This window comes from Lontra canadensis, unplaced genomic scaffold (genome assembly GCF_010015895.1).
Source record: "Lontra canadensis isolate GAN:19392208 unplaced genomic scaffold, GSC_riverotter_1.0 scaffold97, whole genome shotgun sequence".
In the NCBI taxonomy this organism is placed as follows: domain Eukaryota; kingdom Metazoa; phylum Chordata; class Mammalia; order Carnivora; family Mustelidae; genus Lontra; species Lontra canadensis.
In genome coordinates, this window is record NW_022631091.1 from 5,133,037 (window position 1) to 5,156,087 (window position 23,051).

The following is a 23,051-nucleotide window of genomic DNA, read 5'->3' on the forward strand; positions in this document are numbered from 1 at the left end:
TCACAGCCCGCGAGTCGGTCCCTCTCCTCCGTCTGTCTGCGCCTCCGTCTCCAAAGGCAGCGTGAGGCGCGCGGACCTTCGGGGCTCGGAGTCAGCGGGCTCATACTCCAGCGCGGGATGTTCACCTGCACCACGGAAAACAAACCAGAAACGGTTATTTCGCCTTTCGTCACACGACACGCGTCCCCCTCGAGTGGGTTCATAGGGCGGTGCGGCTTGTCGGGCAGGAGACGCCCTCCGGGAAGGGCCACGTCAGTCACACCTCAAATGCCAGCGAGGGAACGCGGACTCAGTGTCTGAGTCGGACATCCCTCTCGCCTCTCGTGGAAACGCGGGTACATAAAACCTGTCCAATCCCTCAAAAGCCAAATTTTAAAAATACGTTTTAAAGCAGACATTTTGCCCATCACCCGCAGAAATCCTAGCTTCTGAGTGTGACGCTGTGACGCATGCCTCGTGCCCCAAGAAGGTTATGAGCTGAGAAGCTCGGGAAGGGACAGCCAGGGACACACGGCGTGGCCCCTCCAGCCGCCCCTCCCTCCCCACACACCCCCTCGACAGAGGAGGAAACCAAGGCAGGAAAGGGAAGGGGCCAAGAAAGCCAAACAGGAAGGATGCGCAGAAGCTCAACTCTCCTGTCCGTGCTCCGGTGGGTAAGGACTTCCAAGTCCGTGGGGTCGGGACGCCTGGTGGCTCAGTCAGTGGAGCTCCTGAGTGTTAATTTCAGCTCAGGATCATGATCTTGGGTCGTGAGAGCCACCCGTGTGGGGCTGCGTGCCCGGCAGAAAGTCTGCTTGAGATTCTCTCTCCCCCCGCTCTCTGCCCTCCCACCCCTCTCTTTAAATAAATAAATACAATCTTCAAAGTCTTCGGGTGTCCATAGCCGCAAGTACTGGAGGTGATCCGGAGTTGAGCCTTGACTGCCCGAGTGTAAGGAGGGCCCGGCTCGTCCCCTGTGGGGGTCGGTTTGGCCACACAACAGTATGCCCTCCCGCCCCTTCTATCACGGGGAAGAGAATGATTCCTCTGGGGGCTAAAAGTTGTTAAATACTGTTCCCGGGAGGAATGATCCGGGAGCATCTCGCTCAGGCTGAGAGCTGAGAAGGGTCAGAAGGCTGCTGGCCGTCCTGGCTGCCCATCGCCCCGCTAGAGATCGATCTCAGACACAGACTTTCTTTGTCAAAAGAATCCTAGGGGCACCTGGGTGGCTCAGTGGGTGAAGGTCATGATCCCAGGGTCCTGGGATGGAGCCCCCCATGGCATCCGGCTCCCTGCTCAGCGGGAAGCATGCTTCTCCCTCTCCCACTCCCCCTGCTTATCTTCCTTTTCTTGCTGTCTCTCTCTCTCTCTCTCTCTGTGTGTCAAATAAATAAAATCTTTAAAAAAAAAAAAAAAGAATCCGATTTTGACTTGTTGGATGCATCAGAAACTTACCAAAATATTTGCTGAAGGTTATTAAACATTACAAAAGTTTGCATTAGAAGTTGATGTTTTTCCTGTTTTTACTCTCAGTCCATCTTTAATCCATGGTAATGGTAAAGCTGTGTCAAGGACAGCGCCCTTTCCTTCATGTCGGTTAGCATTGGTGAGAGGTCTTTTTATCCTTTCCTCTGAGTCTGTTGTGCGTCCGTGACTGTTTGCCACACACACACACACACACACACACCTGTGAGCTGCGCGTTCATATAAATTCTGCACAGAATGTGTCACTTTTAGTCACTACATTTCCTCAGTATTTTCCAAAGAGCCTCTCGCCCTGCAGCCTTAAAAAGGAGAGGATAGGGGAAAAAAAAAAAAAAACAAAACCGCCAGTTGCAATCTCCTGCTCTCATTAAGGGCTCCCTGTCAGAAATGGGCTAAGGAGAGGGGAATAAGGGGTAATTTTCCTTTAAAATGGAGAGGAGTTTCTTTCAGAAAGGAAGTTCCCCGAGGAAGTTGTTTTAAAACCAATAACTGTTCGGGAGGAAGCCAGCAAAAGGTGGGAAGCGTTTTGCTTTGATTTCCCGTCTGTGTATTTGGGCTCAGCCACAGACAACGTTTTATGCACATATTAACAGAATGTTAATGAGTCTCCTGGAAGGACCTCGGTATTTGACACTGAGTATTGTCAACAAAAAGGGTCTTGGTGTATTTTTTAATCCCATCAAGGTGCCTATGGGGGAGGGGGGTGCAGTGCTGAGGAGGTGGGTGATCCCGGGGCCTGGGAGCGCATTCCAGCTCGCCCTCAGCGGGGCAGAGAGGGAGCAGGAATGATCTCCACATCAAGGAGTCTTCTGGGAGGTGCAAACGTCCCCTTCAAAGTCTTCAGGTGGCGATATTTATCTAACCCCCGAGGGGGAGCAGGGGTTCCCAAACCCCAGTGGGAATCGGAATCCCCTGGAAGGCTTCCTGGGGCATCTGGCGAGCCCGCCCCTGCGGACCCCGGCCCCCGGGTGGGCCCAGCCGCCCCTCGCTGCGGTCCAGGGAGCACAGCGAGAAGCCCTGCTCTCCAGCATTGATTCTCAGAGACTCTAGAGCTTACCTTGTTCCTAGAAGGCGGGCAGCAAGGGGGAGAGAGGGAGCAGCTGGCAGGAGGCAGCAGGGAGGCACAGGGAGTGGCCGCCGTGGGGAGAGGGGACCGCAGGGCTGCGTGGACCTGGGCCAGGAACCAGGAGCCACTGTCGTCCCGGAGAAGGGCGGTGGCGACCCGGCCCTGGGACGGGGTGACGGTGACCAGGGCAACAGGGATCCACACGCAGTGAAGAGCCTGAGGTTTGCGGGTGGCCACAGGGTTGTCAAGGGCGACCTGAGGTGGCGTGATTTCCTCAGAGACACACACAACGACAGCTGACAGTTGACAGTCGCCAGTCAGCTCCTGATCCCCCAGAGAACGTGCTCGGGACAACAGTGACGCTTCCTTCAGGGTCTGGGGATGGCAAGTCTGAAGTCGGGGTTCCTGCTCTGTCGCCAGGCTCCAGGGCAGGACACTGCGTTGCCTCTCCAGAGTCTCTCACCCTCTGCTCTGTCTTCACGTGGCCTCGGCCACTGGGTTCCAGCCTCCCCTTCTTATTAGGACACCAGTCATTTTGGATTTGGGGACCCCCCTTTCCATCTTCTTACATCTTCCATGAATCTATTTCTTTTTTAATTTTTAAGTAATTTGTATGCCCCGCGTGGGGCTTGAACTCCGAAGCCCGAATCCAGAGTCACATGCTGCACAGACAGAGCCCCCCGGGTGCCCATCCATGACCCTATCCCAGAACAGTGCCACATTTTGAGTTACTGAGGCTTGGGGCTCCCGGGTACCTTTTATGAGAGGACACAGGAGACCCGATGACTGAGAGTTCACGCACAATGTCCCTCACAGAGAGCTCGCAAGTCCTTCTGTGGGCGCGCGCTTCTTCTGCCCCGGCCTCGCCCTCCACCACTTACCAAGGGCCCAAGGCAGTTAATAAAGGTGCAGTGTGTTCCCCGTGACACATCCTGGGATTCTCTCACAATGGGTGTCTTCTGCAGCCTCACAGAGGTACCCGGCTCTGTCATGCCCGGAAGCAGGAGCATCTCGGACAGATTCCAGCTGCTGAACATGCCACATGAAAATTAACACAACGTAAGCCCGTCGGAGGACGCCTTCACGGCAGCAACAAAACCACACGGAGTCTGGGTGTGTTAACCGTGAACCCGTCAGCAGTCCGCATGCCTCTGCTGCTGGAACCCCGTGGTGGCTCCTTGTCTGACCCAGAGTAAAAGCCAAAGTCCTCTGTGGGCCCTCTAGGCCCCTGTCCCCTGACTGCCACGTCTCTGCCCTCCAGACTCATTGCTGACCTCACCAATCCTAGCATGCCACACACACCCCAGGGCCTTGGCACCTGCTGCTCCTCCCCTGGGAGGGTCAGACCTAGAGACCCACCCGCCGCTTCCCTCTCCTCCTCTGAGCCAACCTCCTTGGGGTAACCCTGGTCATCTCATTGAAAACGCAGCCTCTCCCCAGCACCCCAACACCCCTGAACCTGCCTGTTCTTTCCCACAGCCTGTGTCCCTCCCTTCACACCACCTTCCTTCTTATCTTTTCTTTCTTTGTCTTTTGTGGGTACAAAGTAAACTCCATGAGGCCCAAACTGGGTTCATCATGTGCCCCAAAGAGGGTTCCCTAATTTGGGCCTCCTGATTTCGGCTCTGGTCACGATCTCAGGGTGGAGGGACTGAGCCCGAATTAGGCTCCAATTCAGCAGGGAATCTACCTCCGATTCTCTCCCTCTGCCCCTCCTCCCCTGTGGGCTCTCTCTCACCCGATCGCTAATAAATAAAAAAATCTTTACAAAAAAAAAAAAAAAGAGTAGCCCCAAATTTGTGGCACTCGATGGCTTGGGCCGTGGTCTTCTGTGCGAACCACAAAGCCGGCAAACCTCCAAACGTGGGTTTGTGGGGGACAGCGGGGGGGGTGGCAGTGCGCACCAGGAGCCAGTGAAAAGCTTTCTGCACATCCCGGTCCTGTGGGCGATCGGGAAGGAGCCGGAGTCCGCACGGAGACCGCATCAGAACTTCAGTGTCCGGGCGGCTGAGGCGCGTCTCTGGGGAGCCTCCCGAAGCCACTCGGACAGAGAAGGGGGCAGGAGGGAGCTGGCCAGGAGCTCTGGGGCCTGGGGCGGGGTTGTGGCGGGGCGGATCCTGGCACTGCCGTCCCCTGGCCAGTCCTGCGCGGTTTTCCCCCGAGCCTCAAGTTCTCATCCCCGCAGTGGGCGGGATGAAAGCCAACAGGAGGGTTTCGTGGTAAGTGAACGAGATGGACGAGCGTAACTGTGGGTGCCCAGCGCAGACAGCCGGGCCTCCCGCAGGGCACGTGGCAGGCGCCGCGGGACACCCCACCCCGGACCCGCAGCAGGTGGCAGACCTCCTTCCCCTTGGCCTGGTTTTCCTTCAGCCCCCGCCGGGCCCTCATTTCCGTGTGGGGCACATTCACGTACTTTGCACGGGTGGCATTTCCCAGTCCCCACGTGTCCTTGTGGAGCTCAAGGTCGTGCCAAGGGAACTACCGCATTACAGAATTAGGAACTGATAATCAAGATTGCCCGCAGCACCAGGGGACCCACCAGGGGCAGAACACCCCGTAATCTTGATGAGGGCAAAGGCTCTGAGTTGTACCCATTTGTCACACGTCATTTCACCGGGCCCCTCAAACTGTGTGAACTATATTGTGTGTAAATCACACTTCAACCAAGTTGATTAAATATATGATGTTTTAAGTAATAAAATACAACCCATCCCTATCCTCCTTTCTGCATCCCAGGTGGCCCTTCTGAGATCTACATGGAAAAGCTCTACCTGTCCAGAAAGACTAACAGCCGCACACAGGCGCGAAACCCCGGCTTACCGCTGCAGGACTGCTTGGTCAAAGAGGGAAGAATGTGTTGTCGTCCACGGTCTACCGCTGTGGGTGATTCAGAATTGTATTTGAGAATCACATTTATCCCTTTGACTGAATCCGGAAAAACTCCGTGTTTGGGTCGGAAGCATGCAGGATTAATCAGGCGCAAGCCTAGATTTCTCCTAATAGCCATGAAGGAGCATGTGCTCTCATTCAGGACAAAGTAGGAGAAAAGCCTTAAGAAATGCCCACCTTCCAAAATGTAAACACTTTTTCCCCCTTAAAAGTTGGTAGGCTGCAGATTTCATACAAAACCCAAGGTTGACCCCTGAGCACACGCACGCTCCCTTCTGGAAGAGAAACTCTCTGTCTTCCGCCAAAACCGCTACGCAAATCTTTTTCAGGGCCGGGGAATATCGCTGTGATTTAAATCAACATCAATAAAGTTAAAGGGGCCAAAGGCGTCACCGCACTTGACATTCTTACTGCGTTTGTCCTTCTTCCTCCTTTCACTTTAAAGGAAATGATGCTCCTTGAAGTTTCTTTCTCTTAGAATTTGAGTATGGGCTAACCAGGTCCACGAACCGCACCGAGTCCTCCTTGACGGGCTCGAGCAAACTGAAACAGGCTGAGTTTATGCAGTTGAGGCCCGTAACGGACTCCGGAATCTGCGACTTCCGGAGGAGGGAACAGACCCCAGATTCGCACCACGTGTGCGCAGATGGAGGCCGGAACGTGAGCGACCGCTAACTGCCACTAACGGCCTTCTTCAGGCACGTGACATCCAGATCTCTGAAGCGTCGACCTTCATCCTGGTGCACTACGGGCAGTGGGCCCAATTGTACCTTTTCCCAAATAACGAGCCACTCGTCTCCGTGTCATCTAGTAAGGAGCCCGTCTTTTCTCCCAGTGATCTGAGATGCTGCACTGATCTTCCTAACTTTCCATACACGCTCGCCCACATCTTGCTTTTCCATTCTGTTCCAATGATGCATTACTACCACTCTGTTCTACTGATGGATTTCTAATATGTCTTCATGTCTGGAAGGTTTAGTCCTGCCTCCCACCTAAATTTTTCATTTTCAAGGTTTTCCTGGTTATTCTTGTTTCTTTCCCCATGTAAACTTCAGAATCATTTCATCTAGCTCCAGGAAAAAAAAAAAATGGCCCGTTTTCACTTGGGATTACATAATTTTTGAAAATTAACATAAATCTTCCTATAGAGGAACCTTGTACATTTATGCAGGTCTGATCTGCTGGCTTTCGGGAACGTTTCGCAGCATTTCACGTATACGTTTGCACATATATAGTACATAATTGATGCATATATAATTTATATGTTTGTACATATATAATTTATTCTCTAATTAAACTTGACATGTTGAGATTTTTGTAGGGCTGCTTGCAGCTCTGAGAAATGGTGCCCAGTGCTATGTACACTTTCCAGTTCCACCCGTGGATAATATCTTCCAAAACTAAGGCCCGATATCACAACCAGGCTATAGACATTGGTAAAAATCAAGATTCAGGACATATCTACTTCTACAAGACCCCTCCTCCATGTCCCGCCTGTCCCCACGCCCTCCATAACCCTTGGCAACCACAAATCTGTTCCCCATTTCTATAAGTCTGTCATTTTGAGAAAGTTACAGAAGCGGAATCAGACCGTATGTCGCATTTGCGGGCTGGATTTTTTACATGTAGTGTAATTCTTTGGAAATTCATGCCAATTACTGTATACGTCCGTCGTTCGTGCCTTTTTCTGGCTCGGAGATACTGGGGTGGGGTTATTTAACCATTTACCCGTTAAGGGACATCTTGGTTGTTTCCAGTTGTCAGCGATCATAAAGAAAGCTGTTAGAACATTCCTGTACAAGTTAAGTCTTCATTTCTCTGGGATGAACGCCCAGGAGGGCAGGGGTGAGGTCCTATGGGAGCTGCACACAGGGCTGTTAGGAAAGCTCCAGACCGCTTCCCGGAGCGGTGCCCGGTCCAGGCTCCCAGCAGCCGTGCATATGCACTGCAGCCCTCACAGCCTCACCAGCATCCGGTGCTGTCACCGTTTTTCATTTCAGCCCTCCGATAGGTACGTGGTCTGACCTCACTGTGGCTGCGCGGCCGTTAACTTACTGGCTCGCAGCCCTGAGTATCTTCTCGTGGACTCAGGGTCATCTGCATATCTTCTTCGGGGAAAGGTCCCTCCCTGTCTTCTGTTCATGCATTAAGTGGCTTCTGTGCTTTTTACTGTTGAGTTCTGAGGCTTGTGTACACGTTCTAGAGACCAGTCCCTTATCCCGAGGCGGTCAGCGGATACTTCCACTCTGTGGCTTCTTTGTGTCCTCTTATCAGGCCTTTTGCAGAACAAAAGGCTTGGATTTTGATTAAATTCAACTTACCAACTTTTCTTTTCACAGATGTTTTGGTATCAAGCCTAAGAAATCTCTGCCTGTATTTTGAATTTTTTGTCTCCTGAGTTTTCTGCTACAAGCCTTAAAGTTTTACAGTTTACTTTTAACTCTGTGCATGCTGGAGTGAAAGTTTGTATAAGGTGTGAGGCTGAGGCTGAGGCTGAGTTTCACGGGGATTTCCTCCGCGGTCCTGTGGCCCCTGGACACTGGAGTTGTTGCACTTCTGTTAACTCAGCTGCGAAGACTCATGTGGGTCTGTCTGTCTCTGAGTTCTCTAGTGCGGTCCGTTGTTCCAGCGTCCATCCCTCCACAGATGCACAGGGTCTGGACTACTGTAGCTTTATAATAAATCCTGAAATCAGGTAGAATGACTTGTCCTGTTTTATTATTCTTTTAAAAACGTGTTTTAGTGATTCGAGTCCCATTGGCTTTCCATATACATTTTAGAATGATCATTTTCTATCCACACACACAAAAAAAATCTTGCTGGCATTTTTGATAGGAATTGCATTACACCTGTAAATCGATATGCGGAGAACTGACACCTTGACTGCGTTAAGCTTTCCCAGTCCATAAACACGGCATGTCCCCCCATCTGTTGATGTCTTCTTCGATTTCAGGCGTCTGCATCGTGTAGTTTTCAGCCTGTGGATCCTGTAACGGTTCCGTTAAGAGTACTTAATTTTTTGGAGTGATTGTAAACGGCAAATAGAGACATTTTTATTTCTTCCTTTCTAATCTGTATACTTTTTATTTCCTTGTCTTGCTTTATTGAGCTGGCTACATGGTGAATTAAGAGGCACAAGGGCAGACATTCCTGCCATCTTCCCAGGCTTTGAGAGAAAGCATTCAGGCTTTCACCATGAAGGCTGCTGTTAAGGATATGGTCCCCGGAGAGACTCTTCACAAGGAATCCCCTCCATTCCTACTCCTCTGGCACCTTTTACCATGAGTGGGTGTTGAATGAATGGTGTTTCTCTGCATTGACTGATACGATCATATGAGCTCTAGCGGCCAAAAGAGTGCGTTAAATTGACTGATCTCTCAAGTACCAAGCCGGTCTCGAACACCCGGAGTAAGTCCTACGTGGTGGTGGCGTACTTTATTTAAGCTTCACTAGATTTTATTTGCTAATATTTTGTTCAGGGTTTTTGTGTCTATATTCGCAAGGGATGTTGGGTACTGTTTTCTTTTGTACCAACTTTGTTTTTGATACCGAGCTAAAACTAGCGCTGATTCACTTTAAGTAGCAGAAACACGATCAGGTTCATGAACCATGTTAAAGCTGTCAGGAGCGTCAGCGTCTGCTTCAGGAAGACCGCTCTCGGACCAGCTCTTCCACTGGCTGGTCGCCGGTCTAGCCCGGCCCCCTTCCTCCTTTGTGTCCGCATAACGACCACGCCAGGCACATGTCCCGAATGCTTGCTTTAGGGCTGGACGTAGTACGACTGTGCACCCTTCACCCGGTGCGCTGGCCTAGGGACATGCCCTCTGTCGCGATGGCTGAGGCACAGAGGGCATGCCCAGCCAACACGCTTTAACCCCAGCATGCCCCATGGGTCTGCTAAGATCATCAGCCAGAGAAAAACACAGGGCCCAGCCACATGCCCCCAGACACACGGCCAGAAAGCAGACATCCCGCCGAAATGAGAGAAGCTGCACACGGACGTGGCAAAGCGTCAACTACTCCATCCACCACAGCGCTCTTGACCATTTTAGCAGGAAGAGTGCTCAGCGAGCGGCTCTGGGTTCAAGGATGAGAGCTCATTGCTGCTGGGCTGTCCTTGCTTCTTGGCCCTTTCAGTGGACTGAAGTGAGAAAGCACATCTTAAAAGTTGGGGATCCTGGGTGGCTCCGTGGGTGAAACGTCTGTCTGTGGCTCAGGGCATGATTCTGGGTCCCCGGGATTGAGTCCTGCATCAGGATCCCTGCTCGCCTGGGAATGCTCTTTTCCCTCTGCCTCTGCCCGCCACTCCCCTGCTCTGCACGCGCGCTCTCTCTCTTTCTCTGACAAATAAATTTTTAAAAATCTTTAAAAAAATAAAACATGACTTCATGGCAGTATTTTCAGTGTAAATGTAACATTGAAGGTTTTACAGACATTTGCCCACTTGTATTTTCTCTCTCACACGAAAATCCTTCATTTATAAGAACATTAATAAAATTGCTTCCTTTTATCTTATGCATAAGATAGATTCAAAGTAACAATCCTTTTAAAGAAGATTTTATTTATTTATTTATTTATTTAGGGAGAGAGCGAGCAAGCGAGCGAGCAGGACTGGGGGAGGGCAGAAGGAGAGGGAGAGAGAGAACCTCTAGCAGTCTCCGTGCTGAACACAGAGCCAGACTCAGGGCTCGATCCCATGACCCTGAGATCATGACCGGAGCCAAAATCAAGAGTTGGACGCTTAACCACCTGAGTCCCCCAGGTGCCCCCAAAGTAATAATTCTAATAGGATTCCTAAGAACAAATTACCATGTGAGGTTTAAGATTTCCTGTGATTCCTTTTGTAGGAGACCATCCTCCCCTGAGCCTGTGTGAGTGTACACAAGTGCCGGCCATGAAGAACCGGGAATTAAACGTTTCCTCTACGCGGCTACGCTGTCAGTTTGATATACGGCTGGCTTCACTCGTTAGTTTTCAATTTTAGGAATTTTTGTCCTGTTCATTACGTGATATAATTACACGGTCCGCAGCTCGAGGAGGGTTAGAGGCTGAAGGACTGGAGTGTCCCGTCTGCGGGAGGCTCGCTCTTCCCCACGGGTCCCACCGGGCCACCCTCTCACCTCGGCTTCTCTGTTTCTGCTGATGCGCGACTACGAGCCTCATTCTTACTTCTCGCCCGTAGTACGCGAGATGCAGCGTGTCCTTTCTTCTGTTCTTATCCGTGCTGTTTCCCACCCGTGGTGATGTTTCAGAGATCGTAGCGCGTCTTGTGCAGAGACGTCCCTCCTTCCGCCGCTTCTTCCGTCCCTCCTTCCGCAGTCTCCACTCGGGAGACTTCCTCGTGTCACGGCAAACAAGGCTGCGGTGAGTGACCCTGTGCACAGCGATCTGCGGCAGGTTCGCCTTGGTGCTCGGTAGCCAGCCGTGGGGCAGCCAGGGGAGGGCAAAGGCAGCTGCTTTGTTTCTCCTGATGTTTAGCATAAAATAGTGTTTTTAATCTGAAGGCGTCCTTGGCCGATCTCACCTGTGTTCGATGAAATCATCTCTCAAACCTGTTTGAGACCAGGGTTAGGCCCTTAGTGTTTCCTCGTGGTAGAACAGTAGCTTCTACTCTCCATCCTGAAGCCTCAGAAGGACTCCCTGTGCTCCCGAGCCTTCGCTCGCTTGTTTTCACTGTGTCTTTACTCTTCAAGTGTGCTTGAAGGCTGTGCTTGTGCCCCTGTGTGGGGGTGTGCCTGTGACTGTCCGTATCTGCTTCTGTGCGCATGTGCAGTCATGTGTGTCTGTGTGCATGCTCCTCTGTGTGTCTCTGCATGTGAGCCCGTGTGTGTCGTGTCTGTGCTCCGGTGCATATCTGTTGTGTGAGCCCATGTGTGTCTGTGTGCCTGTTCCTGTGTGTATCTGTGTGTGTGAGCCCATGTGTGTCATGTCCGTGCTCCTGTGTGTATCTGTGCATGTGAGCCCGTGTGTGTTGTGTCCGTGCTCCTGTGTGTATCTGTCGTGTGAGCCCGTGTGTGTCTGTGTGCACGCTCCTGTGTGTGCATCTGTGTGTGTGAGTCCGTGTGTGTTGTGTCCATGCTCCCGTGTGTGCATCTGTGTGTGGAGGCTTCATGAGTCAAGGGCAAGAGGGCATGAGGAGGGTGTGGTGCCGAGGGGTAGCAGGAACTATACTTTTTCCCATATTCATATTTTGGGTTTTTATCTTTTTAAAACATGTGTGCATCTCCCATTAATATCTCTTAATTTATGAAAAAATAGGGGCAGTGTTCCTGACCGCGTGCCTGGGGATCCCTCGGACCAGAGATCAAGAAACAGTCGGTGATCGAGCAGCTCCACCCAGGCTTCTCCGCACCTGCTTCAGGTGAGGACAGAGGCGAGTGGCCCCGACTCCTGTGTGCGTGATTCCCTCTGACGGGTCCCTCAGCCCTGGCGGCACTGGCTCCGACACCATCATCACCACCGGCTTCGTCGACCTTCTTTCTGCGGGAGCCATCGAGCCGGTGTGGTTCAGCTCTGTTTTATGCAGCCCAAGACGTAGGCGTGAGTCTCAGCCTGATTTCCACAGGTGCTGACCTCAGCACAGAGAGGTTAACCAGCACTGCTGGGGCCACACGGCACAGCATACGAACTGAGAGTGACAAATAGAAATCGTGAAGACCACAAATCAAGTTTGCTGACACCCACACAAGCAGTCACCGCCTCTCCCAACAAGACTCAGATCTTCGCCTTCCCGCTGCAGCCCCCAGCCCCGTCTGCACCTCGCGGGGCCGGCTGGCTGGCTTGCTCTCCGCAACACGTACCTTCAGTGGTACCAACACCCACACACCTCAGCGGCAGACCCTGCCCTTCCCCCATAAAGAGCACAGAAAGCTTTGGGATGGTTACAAACCCATTCCACCAAATCCTGGAAGCCTGCCCGCCCTGCCCTACTGTCCTGCCGCTCAGGTGGTCACTAGGGGAGGGACCTGGAGTCTCCCTCCTCCAGGAGCCCTGCGTCAAAGCCCCGGGGCTGGACACACTTTTTTCCCCCTGGATTCAAGTTTCTCAGCTTTCAATTCAAAGGCTGGATTTAGAGGACCCCAGAGCGTTCGTACAGACTGAGACGAATTCTCTGTGCAAGTGGGGGCACATCTGGTTTCCGGCGATCCCACCTGCCGCCTGCTGTGGGCACCTGGAGACCCTTGGCCCCGCGCCGCTGCCCTTTCTCCCCTAGAGGGCGCCGTAGGACAGGGAGCCGCGGCTCTCGACACCCGCCGGCAGGTCCCCACCAGCAGGAAAGGAACCTGCGGGGCGCGGAGTCCACGGGTTTCCCTAATACAGATCTCGATTTGTCACCTTCTCTTTTGTGACCAAGGACGCCCAAAAGCTGTGTGAATTTTTCATACGCATTACGCACATATACGGTGGGATTTACTCACCATAAACCACGTGATACTGTCATGGGCAACGGGTAGAGCTGGAGTGTCTGATGCGGAGTGAGAGAAGTCGGAGAAAGATGATCCCACAGGACCTCACCCGTACGTGCAATTTAAGAAACCAAAGAAAGAAGAAAAAAAGCAAAAGCAGAGGGTTTTTTTTAGAGGAGAGGAGGCCAGAGGGAGAGAATCTCAAGCAGGCTCCCAGCCCAGCACAGACCCCGACCTGGGGCTCCATCCGCAACCCTGTGAACACGACCTGAGCCGAAAACAAGAGTCGGATGGTCAACCGACTGAACCCCTCAGATGCCTCCCAAACAGACTCTTACCTGTAGAGAACACATTGATGGTCACCAGAGGGGAGGTGTTTAGGGGGATGGGGGCACAGGTGCTGGGGACGGAGTGTCCTTATGACAACACTTAGTAATGTGTCCAACTCGAATCGCTCTGTTGTATGCCTGAAACTAATATAACACGTGTGTCCATTATACTTGAATTAAAATAAGCCATGATCGCCAAACTGTAGAAAGAACCAAGATGCCCTTCAACGGACGAATGGATAAGATGTGGTCCATGTACACTATGGAGTATGATGCCTCCATCAGAAAGGATGAAAACCCAACTTTTGTAGCAACATGGACGGGACTGGAAGAGATTATGCTGAGTGAAATAAGTCAAGCAGAGAGAGTCAATTATCATATGGTTTCACTTATTTGTGGAGCATAACAAATAGCATGGAGGACAAGGGGAGATGGAGAGGAGAAGGGAGTTGAGGGAAATTGGAAGGGGAGGTGAACCATGAGAGACTATGGACGCTGAAAAACAACCTGAGGGTTTTGAAGGGTCAGGGGGTGGGAGGTTGGGGGAACCAGGTGGTGGGTATTAGAGAGGGCACGGATTGCATGGAGCGTCAACAACAGGCATGTCCCGTCTCACTGTTCTGGGTCCACATGTCAGGGGCCGGGTGTGGATAGGCTGCTTCCTTCGGGGGTGGATCTGTTCCAGGCCCCTGGCCGGTATCTGGGGGTCTGACGGTGCCTGTGATGCCCGTGGGCTCTGGCACCCTTGCCCCGATCTCTGCCTCCTCTCCACGTGGAGTCCCCGCACGTGTCTGTGTCCGAAACTCCCCGTTTCTCAGACGCCCGTGATATCGAGGAGAAGCCCACACTGCTCTCGTCTTAACTAAGCACAGGGAGGGGGAGGGGCAGAGGGAGAAGCAGGCTTCCTGCGGAGCAGGGAGCACCACGTGGGACTCGATCCCAGGACCCTGGATCATGACCTGAGCCGAAGGCAGACGCTTCGCCGACGGAGCCGCCCAGGGGCCAGAACAGCGGCTTTCTCTACAGTGACTCCTCTCCTGTCACGGAAAGGGACAAATTCCCGACGCGGGTGTAGACACCCATCGCCGTCGAGAGCGTGGCGCCGAGTGAAAGACAGCGGACGCGAGACGCCCTGTCGTCTGGTTCCACGCGGGGGAGATGTCGGGAGCAGGAGGGTCTGCCGCGTGGGTGGGCTAGGGCTGCCCTCACAAGATGCGGCCGGCGGGGGACTGGCCGACAGACGTTCGTGCTCCCGCCGTTGTGGAGGCAGACGTCCCAGAGCAGGGCTGGGCAGCTTGGTTCCTTCAGGTGCCTTGCTCCTTGGCGTGCAGACGGCCGTCTTCTCCTGGGTCTCACAGCTTCTCTCTGAGTGTGCCCGCTCCTGGCGGCTCTGTCCACCCCACCACTTGTAAGGGCAGCAGTCAGATCAATGTAGTGCCCGCCCTAAGGGTCTCGTAACCGAATCGCCTCTTTAAACGCCCTATTTCCAAATACTGCCACATTCTGAGGAAACGGGGGTCAGGACTTCAACATATAAACTGTGGGGGGGCCCCAGCTCAGCCCCTAGCGCTAGTAGAGGCAGAAAGCGGCTTGGTTGTCGGGGGCTCAGGGGAAGGGAAATCAGGAAGGACGGCTAATGGGTTGGGGGTTTCCTTTTGGGGTAATGAGCATGATCCAGTTTGATTGTGGTGACTGTTGTGCTACTTGCAAATATACTAAAAAAAAAAGAAAAACCCCACTGAATTGTACCCTTTGAAATTATGTCTGTGAATTATGTATCTCAATTAAAAATCAGTATTTTGCTGACCTCGGGAAAAGATTACAGCGGGCACCAGTGGAAGAAAGATGGGAGAAACGGACAAAATCACAAAGCAAGTGTCTTCCTGCGGCTTGCCAGGCCCCCTTGGCTGGTTTCCCAGCCTTTGACGGCCACCTGCTGGGGACACCCTCCTGCCCCAGCCCAGCTGCGTCCACCCCCTCCCCCCCACACCCTCTCCTTCCTGTTGCCAAGCTCCCAAATCCAGGAAGCAGGAAAGCCAAGAGAGGACCAAGGGCCTCGTGGTGGCCACGGACGGGTCCTGGTGCGGCTCTCGGCTTCTGTGAGAGCAACAGAGCAGCCTGGGGCTGTGCGCGTGGAAAGACAGGCCCCGGGAAAGAGGGGCCGTGCACAGAGCCTGTCCCGGGCTTGCAGCACCCGCCACCTGGCAGGAGAGCACCCGCCGTGTCTCCTGTCCGCCCCGGTCAGCCTCTGTGCCATGAGTCGGCACAAACTCAGCACCGCGATGTCCCCCCCAGCCAGAGCTGTGAGGAAAGACACAAAGCAAAACACATCTTGGAGTAAAATTAGCCTGACCCAAAATTTGATACACAATTTTTTAATAGGTTTTATTTATTTATTGACAGACAGAGATCACAAGTAGGCAGAGAGGCAGACAGAGAGAGAGAGGGGGAAGCAGGCTCCCTGCTGAGCAGAGAGCCCGATGCGGGGCTCGATCCCAGGACCCTGAGATCATGACCTGAGCTGAAGGCAGAAGCTTAACCCACTGAGCCACCCAGGCGCCCCACATTTTAACAAGATGTGTGACTTAGGATGCCACAAATCTTAATTGTAAAGGTTTGTTTGTTTTTTCTGTTAAAGATTTTATTTATTTATTTAAGAGGGAGGGAGAGAGAAAGAGAATGAGAGGAGAGAGGTTGGTAGAAGGAGAAGCAGACACCCGGATAAGCAGGGAGCCAGATGTGGGACTCGATCCCGGGCCTCCAGGATCATGACCTGAGCCGAAGGCAGTCGCTTAACCAACTGAGCCACCCAGGCGCCCTTAAATGTAAAGGTTTTTTACTGATTTTTTTTTAATTTTTTATTTCTTTTCAGCCTAACAGTATTCATTGTTTTTGCACCACACCGACGGTGGGACTTGATTACTTGATTACTTGATTACGGCAGCCCCAGGAAGCTGGTATAACCCCATCTCTGAAATGCAAGCGTTTTTATTGATTTCACAGGAGAAAATGTTTTTAAAAAATCACAGACTATCCTGGGTCAAATTTTGACCTGAGAGTCGGTGATGTGAAGCCACTCGCCCGAGGAAGAGGAAATCAGAACTATTAAGTTCTGGGGGAAAAACTGAACACAAGGACCTCCCGGGAAGACAACTGCAGACCACCCGTTAGCTCGCAGGACCGTTGGCCGCGGGGTCAGACCCCAGGACCGCAGGTAGAGCCCGGCCGCCGAGCAGCAGGACGGCCAACACGGTCAGAGGGGAGACTGGCCGCTGGACCGCCCAGTGGGGAGCGGGCCGCGGAGACCTGGGGGAGCCGCTGGCCGAGCACGGGCTCCTTCTGACACGCCCGCCACCGACCTGCAGGCCTGCGTTCTGCGAGGCGTGATCAGCACCGGGTTTGCTACCTGGGACGTTACTACAGGCTGCAAGGGTTTTTGTTTGTTTGGGGCCTGCCTGTCTCGGATGCGTCAGACCCCAGCCCCATGACGGCGTCCGTGGGTCCGTACCACATTCCCGTGGTTAAGGAGAGCCTCGTGTGTCTGCCCATCCACGAAGACTGGCTGCGTGGGGCACCCCCCGGGCCAGCGGCTCCCTGTCCACACAGCAAGCTCACGCTGATGTTCGCTCAGTCCGAGGCTGAGGCCACGCTCCCGTGTGAGGTCTCTGTCTCCCGCTGGCCTCAGCCACCTACCTCAGGTGCTAGGCCTTCAGCACCTGCTTCGAGTCTGCTCTGTGTCTACACAGAGGCCATCCCGACTTGCCCCTTCCCCCTGGACTCCAATAGCCCCTTCCCTGATCACTCGCCCAGCATCTGGTCACCAGGGACACTTGCTGTCTGACCCCACACCAGGTGTCCGCTCCCAGACCACACCTGCTACGACTTCTGCTCTGTGTCTGCCCTTCTAGCGCTGGCCCTTGGTGCCCTGCCAGCAGCACCCCCACCATCACTCACGTCAGTCTCCTCCCGTCCTCCCCCGTCACCAGCCTGGACTCGCTCCAGGACCCATTGTTGTGTTGTTCTCTTCCCCACCCTCGATCCCTTTATCCCTCGCTGACCCTTGCAGGGCAGTCCGACCCAGGTCACCCCACCTCCCACGGTCCCCAGCACAGCACAGTATCATAACTGCCAGGTCAGTGGTCTCCGGCCAGACTAGAGCACCTGCTGCCCAGCGAGGCTTCTCGCTCCCAAATCCACTCTACGCAGGCCGGTTCGAATGTCCTCTCTCCCCGCAAGATTGCTGACCGCACGCCCTTGGCTTAATAATGTGACTTCACATCCGTCCTGGGGAAGAGACTTCGCGACACCGAGCCTGTCAGTCACCTGCTCTGACACCTGTGCTCTCCTCCACACCCGCTCCCTGTGATTGCTCCCCCTCCTCGCCAGCCCTCCGTCCCGCTGCAGTACTGACCCTCCCTCTTACCCTCCCTGTAGGCCTCCACCTCCATCCTCTCCCCGTATCCTTTCATCCCCCATAAACATGCTCAGGTCTCTTCCGTGGATGAAACTAAACAAACGCACGTCGCAGTCTGGTGCGCTCCATGGCCGACCTGCCACCCCTTTCCCACGGAGACGCTGCGATCCCGGACGGCTCCCCGGGACACTGCTCCTGCCCGCACGGCTCCCAGTCTCCACCCGGCGCGTGCCCGCCCGCCAGCCCTCAGAAGCCCGCGCCAGAACACTGGCGATCCGCGAGCTGCTAACCCTCCACGCCTGTCGGTCTGTATCTCGCCGGCGCACCTGACACCCTTCTCCCAACCCCCACACTCTCCCAGTGACTCCCGTTCCCTTCGTCTTCTCACGGTCCTCTGTGTCGCCGTCCTTGGATTTCTCCCCTGACATCTAGCACATTCTGTCCAGACGGTCCCTCCCATGCTCAAGCCTCCTGGCACCGCCCGACCCTGTCCCTCCTCACTGTGTCACTGTCACGGGGTAGGAACTCTCATCGGGCGTCTCCTGGACTTCCGAAAAGCAGCAGGGTCCCAGCTGACCCACACGTGCGTGCCCTCCCTTCAGGCACGAGCACCCTCAGCGACACATTGACTCTGGTGGGCTTCCTCATCGCCCTCCCACCGCAGCTGGTACCAACTCTTGTCCCTTCCGCGCCTGCACCCCCTGGAGTGCTACCCCGCCCCCTCCCCACTGGGACACATTCGATCAGGGATCACTCGCCTGGATGAATCCAGCCGCCCCCAACGTCTAGTCCTCCAGCCTCCAAACCTGTCACCCCCCACGGCCACTGAGCCGTGTCCCCAGAGGCTGACCCCATCGGATCGTCGCCCTACTCCCCTCGGACAGAGCCCACACACTTCCGTGTGGCCTACAAGACTCCCTTTGACCTGCATGTGCTGCCTCTGGGTCCCTCTTTTGAACACAGTCCTACCCTCCTTGTTCCCCACCACCTTCTCGGTCCCTGGGATTCTCCTGCTCACACCCCAACTTCCTCAGGAACGCTGTCCTTGCGACTCTGGCGGACGGGTTCCCACAGGTGTGCTGTGTGCTAGAACACCTGCCCCCCATAGGGACACTGGTGCCATGAATCAGGGCCCCAGTCACAGCCTCCAGCCTAGAAAGGTCCCGTGTTTCTGCTCCAGTTCATTTCTCCTGAGTTGTTTTTGTTAGTGAGTTTGGGGCCCCTGTGGGCTCATAAGACCGTCTGCACAAAGCAGCGCACTACGGTCCACACGCGAGGGCCCTGCACTGCAGTGGCTGTGCCCCACGGTGGGGTGGGCGACAGACACCCGAACAGGGCCACAGAACTGGGGCACTTTGGGCACTGCCGGCCGGCCACGCTGAATCCCAGCCCCCACCCCGCTCCTGCCCTGGGGCCCCCTCGGGGAGAAGCAGCCCGGAGGAGATGGAGGTGGAGAGCGTGAGGAGTGGGGAGAGACCCCGAAGAAAGCCAGTCTGGTCAAGCAGCCCTCGGAATGCCACGTGCCCCCGGGGGTGCCTCCTGGAAGGCAGGTCTGAGTCCCACAACATCATTAGGCTCCAACTTCGCCTCGTCAAGGATGGGAGTGTACACGTAGGTGCCCCGGCCAAGTGTGGTCAGCCCGTCCCAAGGTCCCAGCAATGGGAGGCACAGGCTCGCGGCTCAAAGGAAAGACGAGCTCACCAAGTACACGCACGGACCAGTGCGGCTCTGGCCGGGAAGGCCTGGCTCTGGCTGGCGCCTGGGGATGGTCTCCCCGTGCAGAACCCAGAGGAAAAGAGCGGCTCCAGCCACCTCCCGATGCAGCTACCCTCCCCCCTAAACACACATGCCTTTTAATGCCGCACTACACGCCCGCCCCCAGCCAGCTCCTGCGGGGGCCCCAGCCCGGGCAAGTTCACGACCCACCAGAGACCCTGACCCTCCATCTGGGCTCTGCCGCGGGTTTTCACTGGCGCTCACCAGGGAGGCTCCCGCCGCGGCTCCTGAGTCGCTCCACTGAGGCCAGAGCAAGAGAGACCCCTTGGCAGGACAGCGGCCGGCACCGTGACGGCCCTCGTGACGGCAGCCCAGCTCCCCTGGACCGCAGCAATCTCAGGTCTCTGCTGAGGACGTGAGCCTTTACCTTCGGTACCTGTGTTGTGTCCCTCGCAACCGACACTCAGATTTTCATCCCAACTGCGCTCCTTGCAGGAAAATATTCTTACGTGACGAGGTGCCTGTTAAGGGTATGAGGAGTCCTTGTTGAACGCAGTCGTAGATCCGCTTTGTTTGCTGGTCGACTTATCCCTGTAAGTCTAGTGCAAAGGCTGTTACCCAGTGTGGGGACTTAAGTCTCTTACTAGAAGAAAAAAAAGATAGAATCATGTTAAATTTTCTTTGTTTTCTCTACTTTATCAAATAACTAATCTTTTATAATTTTTTTAAATTTTTTTCTTTTTATTTTTTAAAATAATCTCTACACCCAATATGGGGCTCGAACTCATGACCCTGAGATCAAGAGTCACACACTCTACTGACCAAGCCAGCCAGGGCCCCCAGGTTTTTTGTTTTGCTTTTCTTCTTATCCTTGGTTTTTACTTAATTTTTTTTTTTTTTTGAAGCTCAATTTTTTTTTCATTTGAGTGCAGTTGACGCATGATGTTACGCTTCTTTCAGGAGCAAGGACAATGACTCGGCCCGTCTTCCCATTATGCAGAGCTCACCACACCGTCTGTCACCACGCATCTCCGTGACAAAGCCACTCAGTGTGTTCCGTAGGCTTGTGCTCCCGTGACTTTTTCGAGACCATTCGACGTGGGATGCTGTTTCTCTACGTGACTCAGTACTGAATGCTCCCTTTCTCCTTGTAAATAGCTTCTTCGAAAAAAATGTGAGTGTGTAATTCCTAAGTTCTAAGGTTTAGGAGTTAAGTTCGTGAAGTAGTAAAGTCATCGTTTTACAATGGTGGTTATTAAGCATAGATATGTTGGAAATGTGTGTGACTCGTGTGTGTGCGTGTGTGTGTGTGACTCTTAGAAGCTGCCATCTGAGAGAGTTTCCGTTCTCGCTTCACCACTTTCTCTTCTGTGGCATCTGGCTCTGACTCCGGGCTGGGGGGATGCCACGAACTTGCAGATTCCCTGGGGGTTTCCGTGGCAGCAGAGTCCAGAGCTCCGAGACCAGGTCTTGGTGCCGATATTCCACTTTCCAAGCCTCTGCAAAGCCAACTTCCTGCACAAGGCACTGTCCGTGGGACAGAACACCCCCGGCAGGAGGAAACCACGCCACTGAGGTCACTTTTGCACCAAAGGACATTACGAACCGCAGACCCGTTTCTGCCGGCGGCACGCTACGGTCAAAACTCAGGGAGGGAGATGGCAGCCTTCGATGTGTGTGTGCGGGTGTATGTGTGACAGAGCATGAGTGAGAGCGTGTGAGTGTGTGAGAGTGAGAGAGACAGAGGGTGTCCGTGAGAGTCTGTGAGTGTGTGTGAGACAGGATGTGACTCTGTGAGAGTGTGAGAGATTGAGAGTGTGCGTGGGAGAAAGTGTGTCTGAGAGAATGAGTGTGAGAAAGTGAGAGGGAGTGAGAGCGTGTGTTAGAGTGCCTGAGAGTGTTGGAGAGAGGGTGTGAGAGTTCGTGAGTGTGTGTGAGAGTGTGTGAGGGTATGAGCGTGAGAGCGGGAAAGTGTGAGAGCGTAGGTGTGTGTGAGTGAGTGTGGGAATGTGGGAGTCGTGAGAAGGCGTGTGAGTGACAGTGTTGTGAGAGTGTGTGTGTGAGACATGAGTGTGTGTGTGAGGGATATGAGGGTGTAAGTGAACGAGTGTGAGTGTGGATGTGCGTGTGACAGAGAGAAGCGGGGAGGGAGGAGGGAAGAGGGCAAGGGGGAATACGAGGGGCGTATGTGGGGCACATCTCTTGGGTCGGAGCACTTAGGGCTCCTGTCTCCCCCCCGAAGGACCCTCCGGCGCTGGCTTTCCACGACATTCTCCAGTTCCGACGTCGAAAGCTGAGGACACATTCTGGGGTCGCTCCTTGGCTGTTTCTGGCAGGCACCATGTTAACGTCCTGCCGGTGGCTGCCATGGCCAGGAGGCAGGGGAGTGTGGCTGGCGGGTGACCTGGAAGGGTCCCCTCTCCTTCATACCCCGCCCCCCAAAAAGTGAGGTCAGTGCCATGCAGCTGCTGCTCGAACTCATTGGAAAGCCTTGTTCTCCCAGAGAAAGACGGCATTGTTGTCGATTTTGTTTGTTACACCCAAGTTCAGCTTTGCTGAGCGGCCCAACCTTTCATGTTTTCATTTTAGAGGGAATCTTCCTAAATGATGCCGTCCATCTCTGAGGATTTCTCTGCCCCGTCCCTCTCCACCCCTGCTCTCATGGCAGGGGGAGGCCAGGCAGGCTCAGACAGACAGACCCCCCGCCCCGGCGAGGGCCGTGAGCCTGGAAAGGAAGACAGACGCGTGGACAGCCTGGGCATTCAAGTGCATGTCTTGGGGGACTGTGGAGAAAGATCGCGGATGGTTCCCAGTAGACACACTCAGCCTCGGGAATGAATGGGGGAAAGACAGATTAAGTAGGAAACAGAGAAAGGACAAAGGGAGGAAGGAAGGGAGGATAGAGGGAAGCTGGAGGAAAGCACAGAACAAAGTTTTTGAGATTTGGAATAAATCTTATGCTTTTTTACAATAATGATGTTTCTTTGTAGAGCTTTTTTTTCCCCCAGTAAGTAATTATACGGTGGCCATGGCCCGTCCTCATGCACCATGCTGTGTACTACCTACAGCTCCAAAGTTCATAGCACCAAAGTATAAAAATAGAAAGAAAATATTTATATAAACTCAATTTGAGGACAAAAACAAAAAGAGACTAGAAGTCATTTCTGGAGACTTTTTTTTTTTAAAGATTTATTTATTTATTTTAGAGGGTGAGAGTGTGAGCAGGGGGAAGGGCAGAGGGTAGAGGGGGAAACTCAAGCAGACTTCCCACTGAGCACGGGGCGACCCCATGACCCTGGCGTCATGACCCGAGCCGAAATCAGCAGTGACCGCTTAGCGGGCTGGGTCACCCAGAGACAGACACTCCTAGACAAAAATGCTTTCACACCGTACATAAACTTTCCAAAGTGGAGGAAATGATCCCAGGAATTCTCCCAAATTTTGAGATGAACTACCTTGGGCTACTGTGAACTCCTAAGCATATTAACTCTGACCTCTGAAAAATGTGTTAAACAGAGAAGGGAAGGCAGAGATGCTATCCCAGTGCCCTCAGAGACGGGATCCATCAAGGACGGGCCCTGGCATCTCAGTGTCAAGTCACTCACACGACTTAGAAAGCAAAGCACTTGCCTACCATTGCAGACGCCCCTTTCCCTCCGGGAGAGGTCAGGACGGACCCTGAGCCGACCACCCCCCAGCTGTGAGACTTCACGCTAGGACCTTCGCAAGTCACACCTGTCTGTGCCTCTGGCTGTGTCTAGTCCCGT